We start from the raw sequence: 16,170 nt of genomic DNA, 5'->3' as shown, positions 1-16,170 counted from the left end.
CATTAAAGGATGGCTCATAAATTGATTGAAAGGTAAATACATATTTTCCCCTCTCAAAACTTTTCCAGAGGGGTGGGATGCTGAAGTGCCATCCCCCGAGTGCATAATGGAGCCCCTGCCCAAACAGCTCAATAGTTCAGGGAGACCAGAAGGGCTGGCTGCCTTCAGGTGATGGCTGTGTATCTTCAAGTTTCTCACCTGCTACAGGGGCTAGGGAAAATTCAATCTGAATTTGTCACCTGAGCTTGGGTTTCTTTAAACTTCTCCATCAATACAATGCTCCTTCTCACCTCCCTGCTCCCATCCTATTCTCCCCCCCATCACATGGGAATATTCCCCACTGCTGGGGTGAGACCCAAGCTTGAGACTTTCTTTTGTGCTGCACTTCTTTGGCTGGTGGGCAGGAGTGATTTAGTTTTGTAGGACCTGGAAAAGGCTGTCACTCAGGCTCTCTCTAGCCTTTCAGGGATAGACCCCATCCCTCGGGTGCAAGGTACGCACAGCAAGGCAATTAACCCATGCAGAAGGAGCACGAAGGCTCTGGCATGCACGCAGTGACCCTTACACACGCTGCATAACTGTAAGCTGATTCCCAGGGGTTTTTTGCAAGCTCGGAGCCCCTCTGCAGTAACGGTGCCTCACGGATGGCTAGCAAGGAGGCAGAGAGCCCTGGGAACCCCGAGCCAAAGCACTGTCGGAGGCTGCGAGCCGAGCCCTTGCAGCGGCTCCTTGCCGCACCTTTGGAGTTGCGCTGCTGAAAGAGCTGCCTCCCAGCTGAAGAATAACAGATGCGTTTACCACACATCAATCTGTCTCTGTCTGGGTCCTTACGCGGCCCCCATCATCATCCTATTCAAGAGCCTGCAAAGTGTTTAAAAATAGCAATAACACTAACAATCTCTCTTTCTTTCCTCCCCAGCTTGTAGCAGAAATAGCTTGATTAGTGTACAGTTCTGGTGCTTCAAGGGGGAGAGAAATGAAACTGCAAAGCTTGCAGAGCTGCTTTTCAGCTTTCTTTAGGCAGCAATTGCCGGCTGCTTCGTTGAAGCACAGGCTCTTCAAAGGATGGCAGGTTTTAGATCAAGGACTGCTTGTTCTGTCACACATCTTCTGAGGCAAATTCACAATGAGGAGAGAGGCATTGCCGCAGCTTTGGACCTTAGGAGAGATGCACCTGACTCCCCTCCCAACCTCCTGCCATCACTCCTTCACCACATCCAGAAAGCTGGGAAGAAAAGGAGTGTCGGGGGGGTCTGTCCTGGGGGCAGAGGGGTGGCTAGGCAGAAAATAGCCCAACAGGCTCTCTGAAAATATGATCAGGCTGTTGCCTGACCGGGGGCTTGGCAGACAAGACCACCAGGGTCTCATTGCGTCCCTCAGAGACAGATTTCAGGGGTGACTTTGAGGGAACCACTTGTCTTCTCCAGGGCTCACCCTCACGCTCAGCAGAAAGGGGGTGCCACCTCCTCAGCTCAGAGGGAAGGTTTCACTCGCTTTAGCATGTGCTGTGTTTTGAGATTCGTATTTACAGAGGCAGTGTGATGCCACTCCCTAGCAATGCTTTATGGGCCACATCAGCTGTGGGCATGACTCTTGACTGACCTTTTCAGTAGGTTTCCCTCTCTTCCCCACATCCTCTCTCTGCCCTCCTCCAGGGCTTCTGGCAGCGCTTCCTCACCTTTTGTTTGTGAAATACACCACGCCAGCCGGGAACCAGCAACGGCTCTGCTTGCTTCTCCCCTTCTTTGAGTGCAATGAAGAGGCAAGTTCTCAGCACAGCTGCTAACAGATGGGCACCCACAGCACAGCATCACAGACCTGCCCACAGCAGAGGACACCATCAAGGTCCCTGCTGCCCTGTAGCCAAATCCCTTGGCAAAAAGGAGGGTGGGAAGCATGAACAACTCACTCCCCCAGTCCTATAAGGTGCCTCGGTGCCATGCATTGCTCGTAGGAGCAGCAGCAGGAGCAGTGAGCCAGGAGAGTGGGGAGCAGCTGCAGCCCCTCAGCTCAGATGGAGTAAGACCTCGGGAGGCTTGCAGCGCTGAGGCAGAGCTTACTCCTTTGCAGCACGAGTCAGCGAACGTTTTCCACGGTGTTTCCTCTCCTGTCACTTACTGCTGCAAGACTCAGGGATGTGGTCTGCGGGTCTGCCTCAAGGCTGACACAGCATCAGGCCCCTTAGGGCATGGCAGTGAAAAAGCAAGAAAAGCAAACTGCAGGAATAAATTGCGTACAGATTGCAACAGTAAGCTACCCTCTCCAGCAGCATCTCTTCCAGGATCTCAAAGCACTTACCGCTTGGAAAGGAGCTTAGCTTTGTGGCAACCTCAGGATGGAGATTTCATGGAGCTTTTCACATCATGTTGTACTTTCAGTGGAGGAAGTGTGGGCAGAGAGAGGGGCAGATGGCCCAGGAAGGCACAGCGTGCCAGGGGAGAGCTCCCACCCGGCGCACTGGAGTGCGGATTGCTGCATTTGTCTGGGCGGGATACAGCCATGGTGGCAGTGGAAGGAGGAAGGTCTTACCAGTTCAGCGACTCCACTGCTATGTGGCTGGGAACACAGACTGCCCCGGGCGGTGCTTTCAGGAGGGATAAGGAAGGTTATGGCACACTGGATACCCCACTGTCGCCTCCAATAAATCTACTCTGGCTGCTGTAGCCAAGAGAAATGGCTCTGCACCTTCCCCAGACCTGAGTCTCAGTCCAGAAGTGTGCTGCTTGTGCCAGGAACCAGCTGACCAGGTAGGGGGAGCATATTCCTGCAGTACTGACCCTCAGCTCCTCTAGTCCAACCATGGGATGCACTGCCTAAACTGTGGCTCTGCGTGTAGCAGTGAAACAGTCATGTCAAAGGTTGTGGACATAAAAAGGGAGAGCCTGGAGCATGAGTAAGCAAAGCCTGAGTGGTTTAGGCTTCCGGAGTTGCCAGCAGTCTTGGATCTGATGTCTTCCTGCTGCCTTTGCACTTCGGAGAGATCCCCAGGAGTCAAAGTCCTTCTTAACCAACCTCTCCTAGAGAGGTCCCAGGGTTAAGGTGTTCACCCAAGACTCGGGTCCAACTCACTGACCACACAAGATGTCTGTGGCTAATAATCAGTCAGTTATCTCCTCCACACGTCCCTTCCCTGGCCACAGAAGGAGGATAATGGCTCTGCCCTGTCCCATGGGGATGCTGAGAGACTCAGTGCCTTGCAGGGGGAGGCAATCAGTTTCTTTGGTGCGGGTTTGCCTAAAATCAAGGTGCTACGGAGCTGGAGCAGCCCAGCTAGCTAATTCTTGGAGCAGGGTAATGCTTCTGCCAGTAGTGCAGGATTAATTCAGGCTTCTGCTGAGCCATCTGCGGGGAAGCATCTCGCCATTTCCTGACACCCACACGCTGGCTTTCAGCCCTGAGTGCACAGGACTCTTCTGGGCTGACTGTACAACCTGGGGACTTTGTGCCTCCAACACTGAGGATGGGTGGGTGGGTGGATGGATGGTTGGATAGATGGCTTCCTCCTAGTGAGGGCCAGCCTGGGATGCCAGGGCAGGATAATGCAAGCCCTCAACACACTTGGTGAAGGAGAGGCGTGATTCATGCCCTGCTCTGGCTGAGGGAGAGATGCGTGGGGACACAGCCAGCGGGTCTGCACAGCCATGAGCACAGCAGTGGTGAGCGTGGCAGCAGGTCCTGCCAGGGGCTGAACACATCCGACTCAGAGTGTCCCTTTGGCAAGGGGAGAAGCAGGTGAGCGAAGGCACTGGCATGCACACGCCTGCTGCTTTGCCTGTGTTGGGTTTGCCTCTGTGTTGTACTTTGTAAATGTCATTTGGGCTGTAAAATATCACTTGATGTCTGTCTTTCTGAGGTGTTTTCAGCAATGTCTGCTCCAGAAACGTGGCCGAGACCTGCCAGCTAACCCGAGAAGACAGACTTCTCTTGTTCTTCTCCAAAAGCACTTTCCAGCCAAGGATCTCAAAACATTTTGCCCTACTTAGTGCATCCCACAGCAGGAGCTTTGTTACCTGAAGCCAGACTTGACCAACAAGTCCCCACCTGAGCCTGGGACTGTGCTACCTTCTGTGCCGCATGGTTTGCTGAAAGCTGTGGCAACCTCTTCAGGAGAAACTCCTGGGATGTGGGAGTCACAACCCTCAGGAGAGTAAGCGGGAGACAGACGTGTGCTGCCCAGCCCTATGCGAGGAGGAGAGGCCTGGAAAGAAGTCCCCTAGAGCAGGGCTGAGGTGTGACAGCCCTCACTTCTCCTTCTGCCTTCTGTGCATTCAGCCCCCGTTGAGAGGTTGAAGAGTTGCTTCACACAGACCCCTTCAAGCAGCATGGTGACTTTATGGCCAGGAGACACAGCTCATAAGGGAGGCAGCCAAGGGAAAACCGAAGCGGCCCCGTCTTCTGCACCCATATAACCTGCTCCTAGGCGGAGGCTGCCAGACAAAGTGTTGGCTGTGGCTGCTCATGTGGCCAACGGAAGAAATCACCCAGCGGCCGCTGCAGTGGGAAGTGGTTGCACTAACACTCCTTGCCTACCTCAGAGCTAGAAGGGAAACCGAGGCACACAGCAGCGATGCAGGGATACCAAAGCCCAGAAGCATTGCGGCCGACTTCAGGCCGTGCCCCGTAGGTTGCCTTATCATTAGGCAACCCTCATGGTCTGTAGCGGTGGCGGGTGGCTCCTGCTTGGAGCAGCTGGAGCCTCGGTGGGGAGCGAGAAATCAGTCCAGCACCCGGTTAGCAGCAAAACGAGCCCCCCAAGACAGACCGGCAGACAAAAAAATCCCACCCCCTCGCCTTCAGCGGGGAGAGCACCGGCCCGGCCCGGGGAAGGGAAACCTCCCCCTTCGAGGGAAGGGCCCCGCGCCCGGCCCCTGCCCGGCCGCCGACCCCGGCCCCGCGTTGGGCGACGCGGCGCTCCCGGGCGCGGCGCTCCGGGCGGCGGCGGCAGCGCTGCGGCGGTGCCCGGCCCCGCTCGCCTTCGCCCCCCTCCCCGGCTCGGGTCGCCTTTTCGCCGCTCCTTCCCCGCTCGCCGGCTCCGCTCTCGCCCCTTCCCCGCTTAAGGTGGCCCCGCGGGATGCGCGGCGCGCAGGAGCCGGCTGCGGGCGGCCCTCGGCGCTCCCCCCACCCCCGGCACAGGGTGGCCTTAAATCGGCTCCGCGCCGCGCGTAGCCGCATCGCCGGCGCCGTCTGAAGGCGGTCGCCGCCATCCGCCGGCAGCGCCGACGGGCCGGTCCCGGTCCCGGTCCCGGTCCCGGTCCCGGTCCCACCGCGGCAGGGAGGACACACCTCCGCCCGGCGGCGGGCGATGCTCCCCCGGCAGCCCCCGGCTCGGTGCCGCCCCGCGCTCGGCGCCCCGGCATCTCCGCCGTGACCGGCGCATCTCGCCAGGTAAGCGGGAGCCCCCCGGGCACCGGGGTTTTGGGGGTGGGGGGAGCGCCGGGGATGCAGGGGTGACCTTGCGGTCCCCCGGGCGCCCAGCGCTTGGCGCTGGAAGGGGTACCCTGCCCCGCGAACAGCAGCCGGGTCCCCAAACTTCATCGGTGCTCAGAGCCCGAACCGGCTCCGCGCTTCTCGGGGAGCCCCTGTCCTTGCACCCCCCCGGCCCGGGCACCTTCCAGAGGAGAAACATCCCACTCCCAGACTAGAATTTTCCACCCGTGGCTGCGATGCCCCCAGTCCCGGTGTCTTGTCCACCCGTGGCTGCAGCAGCCGCTGAGTCAACGCCGCCGGGGTCTCGGGCCAGGTTGCCCAAACGCGGGTCCCGGGCACGCCGTTGCCCCCCGAGAGGTTTTATTGCGCCTCTTTGTGAAAGGCACCGGCGAAACCGAAGTACAGAGGGGCGACGGGGTTTGTGTGCAGGCATACGCAGCCCCGGTGGGAACCGGCCCCGAGCGGGCATCCCCGTGAGGAGCTCTGGAGGGGTGGACTGGGAGAGGGCAAGAGCAGGAGGGCTGGGAAAGGTCTCTGCCCCTTTTCACCCCTGCCTGGCACACGAGCGTCTGCCGAGGGATGCACTTGCTGGTTTTCTGGAGCAGAGTTTGGGGTGGATGTTCCTAGGTGAGTTCGAAAGTACTTTTTTTCGCCCCCCTGCTCCTGCCACTCACCCATCCAGCCCCGGGACAGGAGAAGAGGGGTAGGCTCAGCAGCTAGTGCATGAGAGGGGGACCCCCCAGGTGCTGCAAATCTGGAGAGAAGCAGCTGGTTCCTCAGTAACTCCTTAGGCAAACCTGCAAAGGGGCAATTTCTGTGCACACTTGGGAGAAAGGATGTTCGGATCAGGGGGGCAGCACCAAGCATCTCTGTAGCAGAGCAGTAATGACAAGCAATAAATACCCATCCGGCAACTTGAAGCCTGCACAGCTCAGCGAGTGAGTGGGGGAGCTTGAATGATGCAGCCTCTGCAGGTGCTTTCAGCTCCTTTCCTGGACCCAGAGGAGGCCTCCCTGTGCAAAGCACGTATGCAGAGAGCATAGCAGGGTACAGCGGCTTCACATGCACGTCTGATCCCCCACCTCTGCTCGGGCTCAAATCTTGTCTGGTGCAAAAGGGAAAACTGGATGGTGAGGTTCACGCCTTGTATCCCTGGACCACCAAACAGCCATCTCTTCCCTGCAGGAGAGCCTCAGACAGGGCTAGGAATGGGGACCATGTAGCAAGTTGGGAGATGGGTGCACAGAGACAGCAGGACAGGATCCTCACAGCAGGCAGGCCATCGTTACCCCGAAATGGGATACCTTGGTGGGAGATTATGGGGAGATCAGTCTCAGGTAATAGAGAGGGTTACAGGGCAGGAGGGGGGCACTAGCAGAGCTGCGTGTGACAGCCTGTGTCACATCTGTTTGCAGCTGCGCATGCCACCAATCCCCTTCTCTCCGTGCCTTGAAGCAGGATGCGGGGGCCAGGCTCGCTTTCGGTCAGCGCCTGCTCCATGGTTTCCTGGAAGCTATCTGTTAGCGGGCACACCTGGGACACAGGCCGTGCGTGAGCACTGGTGGCCGAGCGCACGCTGTGCCGGCCCGGCACAAGGCCAGGAGCCTGGTGGCTGTGATTCCTCCCCTCCCTCCCTCCAGGGAATGACTTCAGTATCGCTTTCAGGGCACTTCAGTCTGCACTGAGTTAAGGCTCTGCAGGGCAGTTAATGTACAGAGGTAGATGCTCTGAGCAGCTAACACGTAGTATCGGGTATTTCAGGAATCAGATGAGATCAAATTAAAGCTCTTGGCTTCTTTGACATTTTCAGTGTAGTAGTAATAATAATAATTACAATAATTGATAAACCATTTAGGCAACCTTGCAATCCCGAAGCAATTCAATCGGCTGACACAGCGCAGCTGAGATGCAGCCACCTTTACAGCGAAGGGCCTCAGCCTGACTTGCAAGACACTTAGCAGCCACGGGATGGAAAGTAAAGCAGTTGGGCTAAGGACACTTGCTCCCATGGCAAGGATTTTTAATGAGCGAGGCTCCCACACCTTTGGGCTTTGTTACGGTGTCATTTGGGAAGACTGTTGCCTAGGGAGCTGTACAGAGCTATAGAGCAGCTAAATGTATGCAAGAGAGAATATACTTCTACAGTGTACAGCCCTTAAATTCACATTGTTTCCATGGTTTGGGAACATCTTTGTGACTAGCACTTGTGTTGTTTTATGGCATCTTCCCTGTGGAGTGTCTGAGGTGGTACTGGACAGCTCAAGGCTGTCTCTCCTGTGTACCCAGCATTCTTTCTTCTTGCCTGTGAAGCATCGGTAGAGGTGCTTTCTGGCAGAGAACTTCCTTCTGCTTCAGCAGCAGGCCAGGAGATGTCCTTAGTGTCTGAGAGCAAAGTCGTACCTAATAGGCAGCTTGCTGGCAGGAGCCTGGAGTGGATTTACTCCAGCCGTACCCTTGGATGGCTTTCCTCCCCTCTTCACCACAGTAATCACCTGCCAGTGGCACTGCCCTGCACACCCCCCTGTTTCTCAGTGCCTTCATAGCTCTAGCCCCCACTGCCCTTCTCCCTCAGGGTGCTGGTGCTGCAGGCACACTCACCTCTGGCTTCCCACCAATGCGTCGGGAGGCTGTCCCAGCTGTGAGGAGCCACCCCACAACCCCATCCACCTCCCAGAGCTTCTTCCAAGGCCTCTTCTTCCTCCTCTTCAGCACTCTCAGTTGTCTTTCGTATTCCCAATATTTGGGAGCAATAAAGAGATCTCCTGACGTATGCTATAAGCCTTCATATGTATGCCTACGAGGGATGAGATATTTGATAGGCTCCAAAGATGCCCTTTACTGAGCATGCAAAATTGCTCTGGGAAAGCTCTGCAATTATTCTGCAGGATGTACACAGGAAAGATGGTATCTGTCCCCTTCCTCCTTGTATTTAATTGTTCCTAATAAAAGAAGAAGCCTAAAAAGGTGGTAATAAGCCAGACTGGAAGCCGGGTCCCACACACCTGCAGGGCCCTGGAGAAGTATAGGATCGCTCTGCCCTTTTTGCTCCTGGCCTTTCTATCTAATAATAAGCATTATGCTCGTCCGTGCCGCTTCCCATCCCGAGATCTCAAAGTACTCCGCATACGTGATTAAGAGCACTCCCTGCCCACATACAGAGCTGTTTGTCAGGATGACTACCCCCACTTTACACAGGAGACACTGCAGCTGATAGCGTCAGAGCTGAAACAGCCCCAGATCATCTGTCTCCTAGGCAAGGCCCCTGCATCTCTGAGAAGCACTTGCTGGGAAGCAGCTCAGCCTAACAGGACTGCAATTTAAAACCTACTAGTGCCATAAGAGACTAATAAATACAGCGTGTGGATGAGACCTGTGGCTATCGTCATCCTCCTCTCGGGCGCAGGTGTGACTGCCTAAAGCCTGCTCTTCGAAAGGGACGCTGGTCAGACCCCACCGATTCCTCCAGGCTGGTGTATGCCTCCAAATTGCATCCCAACCCGTGGTCAGCACACTTATAAAAACTTGCTCCTTTATCCTTTCATGCTGTTTTAAGCTGTGCAGGCTCATAATTAAGAGCTTGAAGTCTCTTTTAGCTCACTCTCATGTGACATTAGTGCTCCCGAAGGTCTTTCCTTAAGAGCTCGAATTTATCTACTTTGCCAATGTTCCCAAGTGTTCGATCAACTGCCTTGTTGGCTTCCTCTGCCGTGCAGTGCGGGGGGCTGTCTGAGATCCATCTCCCCGAGATAAAAACATTGCACTCTGCAAATTCCTCAAATTTATAAAATGTGAGCTAAGTTTCCTCAAGAGACATGGTTTCCCAGGGCTGTGACACAGAGCTGGGATCCGCAGCTCCGGCACAGGGACCTTTAGATTTTGCTTGCCGTTCCTCCCTCCTCTGAGCAGGTAATCCCACTAATGCCTGTTGCACACAGAGATTCGTTAAGATGGGGCTAGTTAGCTCAGGGAGACAAACGAGGAGGGACATCGTGAAAAACAAAGCAATCAGCAATGTAGAACAGGGACAACGAATGCCTCTCTACATTGCTTTTCTTAGTAGAGGAACTGGATTGTGTTCAGGAAAAGGTGAAAGGTAGCAATTTGATGATAAAAGTAAGTATTTTCCCATGCTGTGCGTAGTGGCATATGGAACTCGCTGCTACAAGATACTGCTGGTGCTGAGTGTAGGATTCGGGAAAAGAAGAGACATTTTGGTGGATAGTAGATCATTCATCACTGGACAGGACAGTCCATTTGAAATAGATCTAAATCTTCAGGCTTTAACCTCTCACAATCGTCTAGCATAGGTTTTCTTGTACCTTCCGAAACCCGTAACACGGATCAATGTAAGAGACAAAGGACAAAAGGAGACAGACATGCTCGAGTGAAGATCACTGGGGCATATTTTCATTTCCATGCAGAAGCAAAAAATATGTGTTTTCCAGCCTGTGTGCTGACAATTAGCTCTTATAGGTTTGATTTTTGTCAGCTAGAGCGGGTTCAGGTTAAGTTCTGATGAGATTTGAGCTGGTCCAGCGGTGCTTATGCTGACGCTTCCCCTGTCTGTGCTGTTGATTTTAATAGACTGCCAGCATCCTGGCAACTTTGTGTGGTGCTGGTTTATGAATAATGCTGCATTATAAAAGAAAATGGTATTGTCCTATTCTTTGGATGTTACCCCTTGGCAATGAGAGCAAGGACATTTATTCCCGGTACAGCCAGCCTCTAGCCAAGCAAAGTGCAGGGATTACTTGGAGCTGAACAGGGTTAGCAGTCAGACAATCTCAGCTCCGGATAAAAGATTTTAGAGCAGCAATGTTGTCTTGTTCTGTAAGTTCACGGTGGGTTTGTGTGTGGGAGTACAGGGCGCATGGGAACTGCGTTTTGCTAGCAAAGCAGGATTGCTCCTAGGCAGTCCTTGTGTGGGAGAACTTGGAGAAAAAGCCAAGGACCAGCAGGGAGCAGTAGGCTGCAGACCCTGCTTCCCCTGAGGTGATGCTCCCTGTGCGGTGTTGCAGGGCAGCCTGGTTCCTGAAGACACTGTCTCTAAGGGCAGGGGTAGAGATGCGGTTTTAGCAGGGTCCTCTGTGTCTGACAAATCTCCTGGTACCCCTTGCTAGAAACAGCGCAGTTGATCCTTGCCTGGCAGGAGTAGAGGTTGCTGGCTCCTCTCCCCCTTCATGCCCCAGTCGTTAAAGTAGGGTAGTTAATATTCTGTTTCTCCTTGAGCCTTCCTCATTCTGAAAGCATGCTAGAAAACAGCTGTAAGGGGATATTTCTCCTACAACTGGCAGATTTAATTTATTATTATGGTTATGTCCATAGCTACGGGTCAGGCAGCAGTGCTGGGCTCCCTGAAAGCCCTGGCTGTGACCACAGCAATAGGAGTGCCGTTCATCGGGGAAAACTGCACAAAGTGCCACCTCGGAGGCCAGTGCTGGGCGAGCCTGGGTGGCAGCAAGGGATCTTGTCCTCTCTGCAGTGCTCGGGTGCCTTCCTCACTGGAGGTGGTCCAGCCTAGTGCGTTCGTTGAGTCCCCCCCTCCCTTCCACTTTCTCCCACACGGACCGTCAGGGTGATCTTCGCTTTCTCCCTCCTCATACCCCATCCTCTGGATCCTTCCCTCCCGCAGCCCTTCCCCCAGCCCAGATCCACACAAAGGTGAAAAGGAAAGGAGACGCCGATGACTTTCCTGTATCTGCCAGCTTCCCTCTCCACCTCTGACGTGAATGAGGCCCTTCATGTGCTCCTCTTGAGCAAACACAGATGCTTTTGTTTTATGGGCTGGTGGGACGGGATGGAATTAATAAATCAGAGCGCCAGTGCTGTGCAGCCACATTCCTGCAATTTTAAGGCAAGATCACACACAAAAAAAAGGCAAAATAGGCAATCTCTTCATAGAGAGCTCAGATGCTTTGACTGTGCCTCCTGCTTGCTGTCCCACTTGGTCTCCTGCTCCCTCGCCCTTGTTCATTCCTCCTCTTCTTTGTCCTGCTCTCATCCCCATTAACCTCAGCTCTTCGCCTGTTCCCTCTCCTTCCCTCAGGAACCAGTTTCAGTCACACCTTAATATCTCACCTACACCCATTTTTCTTTCCTCACCTTCCTATCATCTGCACTTCCCTTACCCTCACCCCACACTAAGGTCCGCCTAAGGCTTGTGCATTCAGGTATGAAGTTCAGTGTCCCTTGTGCAAGCCCAAGAGCCAGGAACGCCTCGGTTCTTATACTGTGGACCAAAATGTCTCCTTTTATACCTGCTTCCTCCTCTCTGCCTCACTTTCTCCTCATAAGGAGAATCGTGCTGCCTGAGTGGTTCAATGAATGACTCTGGGGATAAAAAAACCACCAAGTATTACTGTTCTCCTCTCAGACATGGTATTTAACAGTGTTCCTGTGAGCGAAATTAGATCCTGCCCCAGAACTGGCGGGCCCTCTTTCTCCTTGAAGGATAACCAGAAATACTTTGCCAGGCTTTGCCTAAAATTAATTCTTTTGAGCCAGATAACAAGTTTTTAACATCTCTACTTGGCTACCATCAGGTGGTAAGGGGCTAGGAGAAAATCTTTTTTCTCGCCTATAATTAGCTAACTGTATGTTGGGCTTCAGGAGGGCAATGCGAACCGTGGGCTGAGACACTTTTTATTCACTGCAAGGGTTGTTTTTTCTCTAATGAGCTTAGGCGCTTGAAAGTCATTTCCCCAGAGTGCTTATACGTTATTGTGCTTATCTTACCTGTGGGGGAACTGAGGCACTGAAGCAGGTGAAATTATTTGCTCAGACCCACATACTTACGCATAGTTGAAGCCAGAAAAAGAACGAAGAAATCTGGTTTCACAGTTGAGTGCTTTATCCTCTGGCCTCGGAGGAGGCCAACAAAGACCTTTATCTTGTTTAGATGAGTGGATAGTCATTCCAAGAGGACGCTGGGGCAAGGGTATCTTTTTGTACTAATATGTGTCTTAATGAGTCCTGTTGCTAAGCAGCTTCAGTGATAGATCATGCATCTTCTTCACTAAGCATTGAAATAATTTTTTAATCATTAAAGCTAATATAGAATCCTCAGAAACATCCAAATCTCACAGCAGGGGCTCAAATGAGCCAGCAAACAGAAACCAAATCCTGATTATCCCTGTGCACCTCTACAAAGCCCACAGGCAGCATCTGCTGAAGTCAAACACGAGCCTGGCTGAGCTGGATCTCAGGGCTGGGCAGGGCAGTCAGAGGCAAGCTGGCAAATCCTACTGCTCCAAGGTCCACAGCAAGTTTCTTGCCTCCCTCAGACATGCATGCCAGCTCCTCGTCTCTGTGGAGCAATAGGAAAGGAGGTAGGGGCATTAACCACTGACTTCAGGTAGCTGAGGTGTCCCTTGGCAGATCTGTAGAAAGGAGAAATTATTTGCATTTTGGCAAGTGCTGTCAAGTGGCAGATCTCAGCCTGGCCAGCATTTCTCCCCCACCCCATTTTTTTTTTTTTCCCCTTGGAACCACCTCCTCCATCCTACTTCCATCAACCTCTTGCAGCCTCTGTTTTGTCAACAATTAGATATTTCAGGTGCCCTCTGCAATCCAGCCCCCTATGCTGCCTTCATTCACACATCTCCCCTCCACCGTGGGATACCAGCACCTCTTGCACTGTAGCAGCCCATAGCCTTTTCCATAGCTCCTCCAGTAATGCCAGTGCATTTCCCGTTCTGGTTAGCAACTCTCATGCTGTTTCGTGTTTTCCTCAAACCTACAGTGCTCGGCAGCATGTTATCAAATGATAACAGGAGCCTTCTTTACAGCAGAAATGAAGTTTCTAACTTCCACGTTAGAACAGGACTCTTGGAACGTTGAGGAAAACACAACAAATCTCTTATTACTCGATATGCATCAGCAGCTCCATTACAAGGGAAGGCACAGGACACTGCTAAGCACTTCGCTAAGATCTAATCATCACTGCTGACCTCTATGCTAAGAAGACTTCTGCGGGTGGATATAGTTTACCCCAAAGGGTTCTTTGGGAAAGGATAATTAAAAATTGCTCCTACCACCTCCAAAAGCCTTCATGCATGGTGCTCCCTTCTCTTGTCACCCTCTTGAGAACAAATCCAGTACTGTTCATGTATCATGACCAGTCTCCCCGCTTGCGCTCCCAGTCACAACATTAGCCTGCTAGACAAATTCTGCACACTCCATCCCTCCTAACAGCCTCTTCTGGAGGTGCTGCAGAGGACCCCTGTCATTCTCCTGTAAACATGTACTCCCATTCAGCGGTAGATAAGCTGCCATCAGCAAGTTTTGTCATAGTCCAGCAAGCCAAGCCACACTTTGATTGTAGCTCTCTGGAAGTCAAACCAAGTCCTGTAGCTGTTAAACGCTGGTCTAAAATAGTCACTAGGCGTGATTTCTGCTCTCTTGTACTGCCTTCTGCATCGCACTTACCAGACAGATAAAATCTGATACTAGATATTTCTCTCCTAACCCCAACATGGGTCCTGACCTGAGCATCAGGACAAACACAAATGGCCTAGAAATTAGTTACAGCAGCAGAACCAGGAGGCCAGTTTCTTCCTTCTTTCTCCCCAAGAGGTTTTGGCATGTTTCCGCTGCCTAGGAACTGTTGCTGACCCTTCAGGGGTATTTTTTGCAGAGCTTGTAAAGGATGGAAGTAGGCACGTTCACGTGTGCATGTGGGAAGCTGGGAATGCCTCATCTGGCTTGTTGACCTTCACAAATGTCCTCACAGAGAACTGCTTTTGGCCTCACCCTGCTGTGGCTCAGAAACACCAAGGTGTCTGTCACGCTGAGGACGCACTTAGATTCTGACACCCATTGACAGAAGACCGGCATGCCAGGCACCAGTCAGAGATGCAGGGTGTGTGCACGCTTGCAGGGGTTTGGGGAGGAAGTGGGTGGGAGCAACCTTAGTAACGTCATCCTAAGGTTAGCCCAATTTGGGTAACACCCAGCATGCCTCTGCTGAGAGAGAGAGTTAGTAAGTTGAAGAGTGAGTCTTTACTGCAGAAAGAGAGAAAAGACTGTTCACCAGTCACATAATGTACAGAATCTGGTTAAGGACAAAGAATCTGAAAAGCAACCAGAAGTGTGCTCCAGGGGCGGGAGGTCATTGTCCAGCAAGAACAAATCAGACCCCTGTTTTAAGGTATTCCTGAGTTTCTAGAGATCCAGTTCCCAGTTCTGCCGCTGCCACTTTCACCAGCATCTCTGTCTGTGGGGAGACTACCCACTGACCCAATGCTTAAAAAGTTTTTAGATAACCAGAGGGTGCTTTCCTCCCCCCAGCACAAGGAGAGAGCCAGATTCACCCGCAGAATCAGGAGAGATTCAGATCCACCTCTAAGACTTACAGCAGCAGCACATTTCCTGTTTCAACGAGAGACTGCTCTTTGTCTGCCCTGATGTTTCAGGCTAACCTGATCTGCCTTTGAAGTGAGCTCAAAGGGCTCTCAAAGTGCAGAGAAGGGTTCAAAAAAAGCCTGGTTCGTCTCTCCTCTCCAACCAGAAGTATCTGTTCATCAGTTTTTCTGCCCGAGGCCAACTGGCAGCCCATGCATGTGGAAAGGAGGTAGGAAGGACAGCACTTCGCAGCAGCCCTGAGTGCAGAGATGGAAGAGCTGGGGAGAGGCATCTCCCAGTATTTTCTTGCTGGTATTTGTGCAAAGATCGCATTCCAAGCTCAAGGGACAGATAGAGCAGACAACTTACCAGCTTGGAGGGTAGCATCAACCCCTTACTGCATCCAGGTCTGGAGCAGCCTGAAGCACACAGATTCACAGATAAGCCCATGAGTACAATACAGCATGGGCTGACCTCCCTCCCAAGAGGTTTATAGACAGTCCGTGCAAAGACCACTTTCAGCCCAGGTTACTTTCATGTGCAGTTAAGGAGCACAGCAGAGAGTAAGCCCTATGCACTCTAAGAGAGAGAGCGGAGTTTGTTTCTTGTGCTATGAGCTCGTCTGCCCTCAATTCCCTCACGGCCTTCCTTGCCTTACCGACAGACAAGCCTTCTTCCATTTTAACAGTACAAGACCTGGAAAAACAGAAACCTACACCTTTTCTTTCTGGTAGGACTGGATTGTTGTCAGAAAGGGGCATTTGGCTTTTGCTACTCCTCAGCTCCATCCGTTTGCCCAAATGCATCCACTGCACACTTTTTCTACCAAGAAAAACTTCTTTCTATCATGATGTAGGGTTATCTTCTGGCAGCTGCTGCCGGTGCCCAAGTCAGATATTTCGACTATTGCGCTCACTGCTCCCCTGGCATTCCCAGAAGGTGGGAATCACATATGGGTCTCTTGATCTCACATGCCCTGGCACCTGATTTGGACGTGGCCTGCCTGTGGTCCAGAGTCAACAGCTTCCCTGTTAGGACAGGGAAGGACAGCAGGACAGCCTCAGCAGGACACTGGCCATCACCTTTCTGCCCCTTCTTTACTTCGCTCCCTTCCTCCCTTTTCATTTCATATGCAGAGGGGAGGAGAATAAACGCTGTAGTCTTCTGATTCACTAATTTTCATTCTGGTGTTTCTTTTCATCGAGCCCAAGCTATACAGATCAGCTGTGGCACTTAAGGTACAAATCAAGCAGCGGACCATAACATATATCTATTGCAAAAGACAATTCTCCAGGTGCCACTTTGTTTCTCCATTCTACATTTGTTTTTAAAAGTGTCTGCATGACACTTGGATGCTGCACAGCAAGTGGCAAATCTAATGAGTGCTGATGATTTATTCGG

At 52.6% G+C, this 16,170-nt stretch overlaps 1 protein-coding gene across 3 annotated transcripts in view; it reads left to right on the top strand.

Annotated features, from left to right (window-relative positions):
* The first annotated feature begins 5,215 nt into the window (after positions 1–5,215).
* LOC143165420 (galactosylgalactosylxylosylprotein 3-beta-glucuronosyltransferase 1-like) overlaps positions 5,216–16,170 on the top strand; it is a 30,418-nt gene continuing 19,463 nt past the window's right edge. For all 3 annotated transcript variants that reach the window (XM_076348863.1, XM_076348868.1, XM_076348855.1), the window contains exon 1: positions 5,216–5,385. The gene's annotated coding sequence lies outside the window, so the exon portion shown is untranslated. The remainder of the gene's footprint in view (positions 5,386–16,170) is intronic.

Source organism: Aptenodytes patagonicus, chromosome 1, assembly GCF_965638725.1.
Source record: "Aptenodytes patagonicus chromosome 1, bAptPat1.pri.cur, whole genome shotgun sequence".
Taxonomy (NCBI): domain Eukaryota; kingdom Metazoa; phylum Chordata; class Aves; order Sphenisciformes; family Spheniscidae; genus Aptenodytes; species Aptenodytes patagonicus.
The sequence above is the reverse complement of the archived record's forward strand: the minus strand, read 5'-3'. Positions and strand labels throughout refer to the sequence as shown.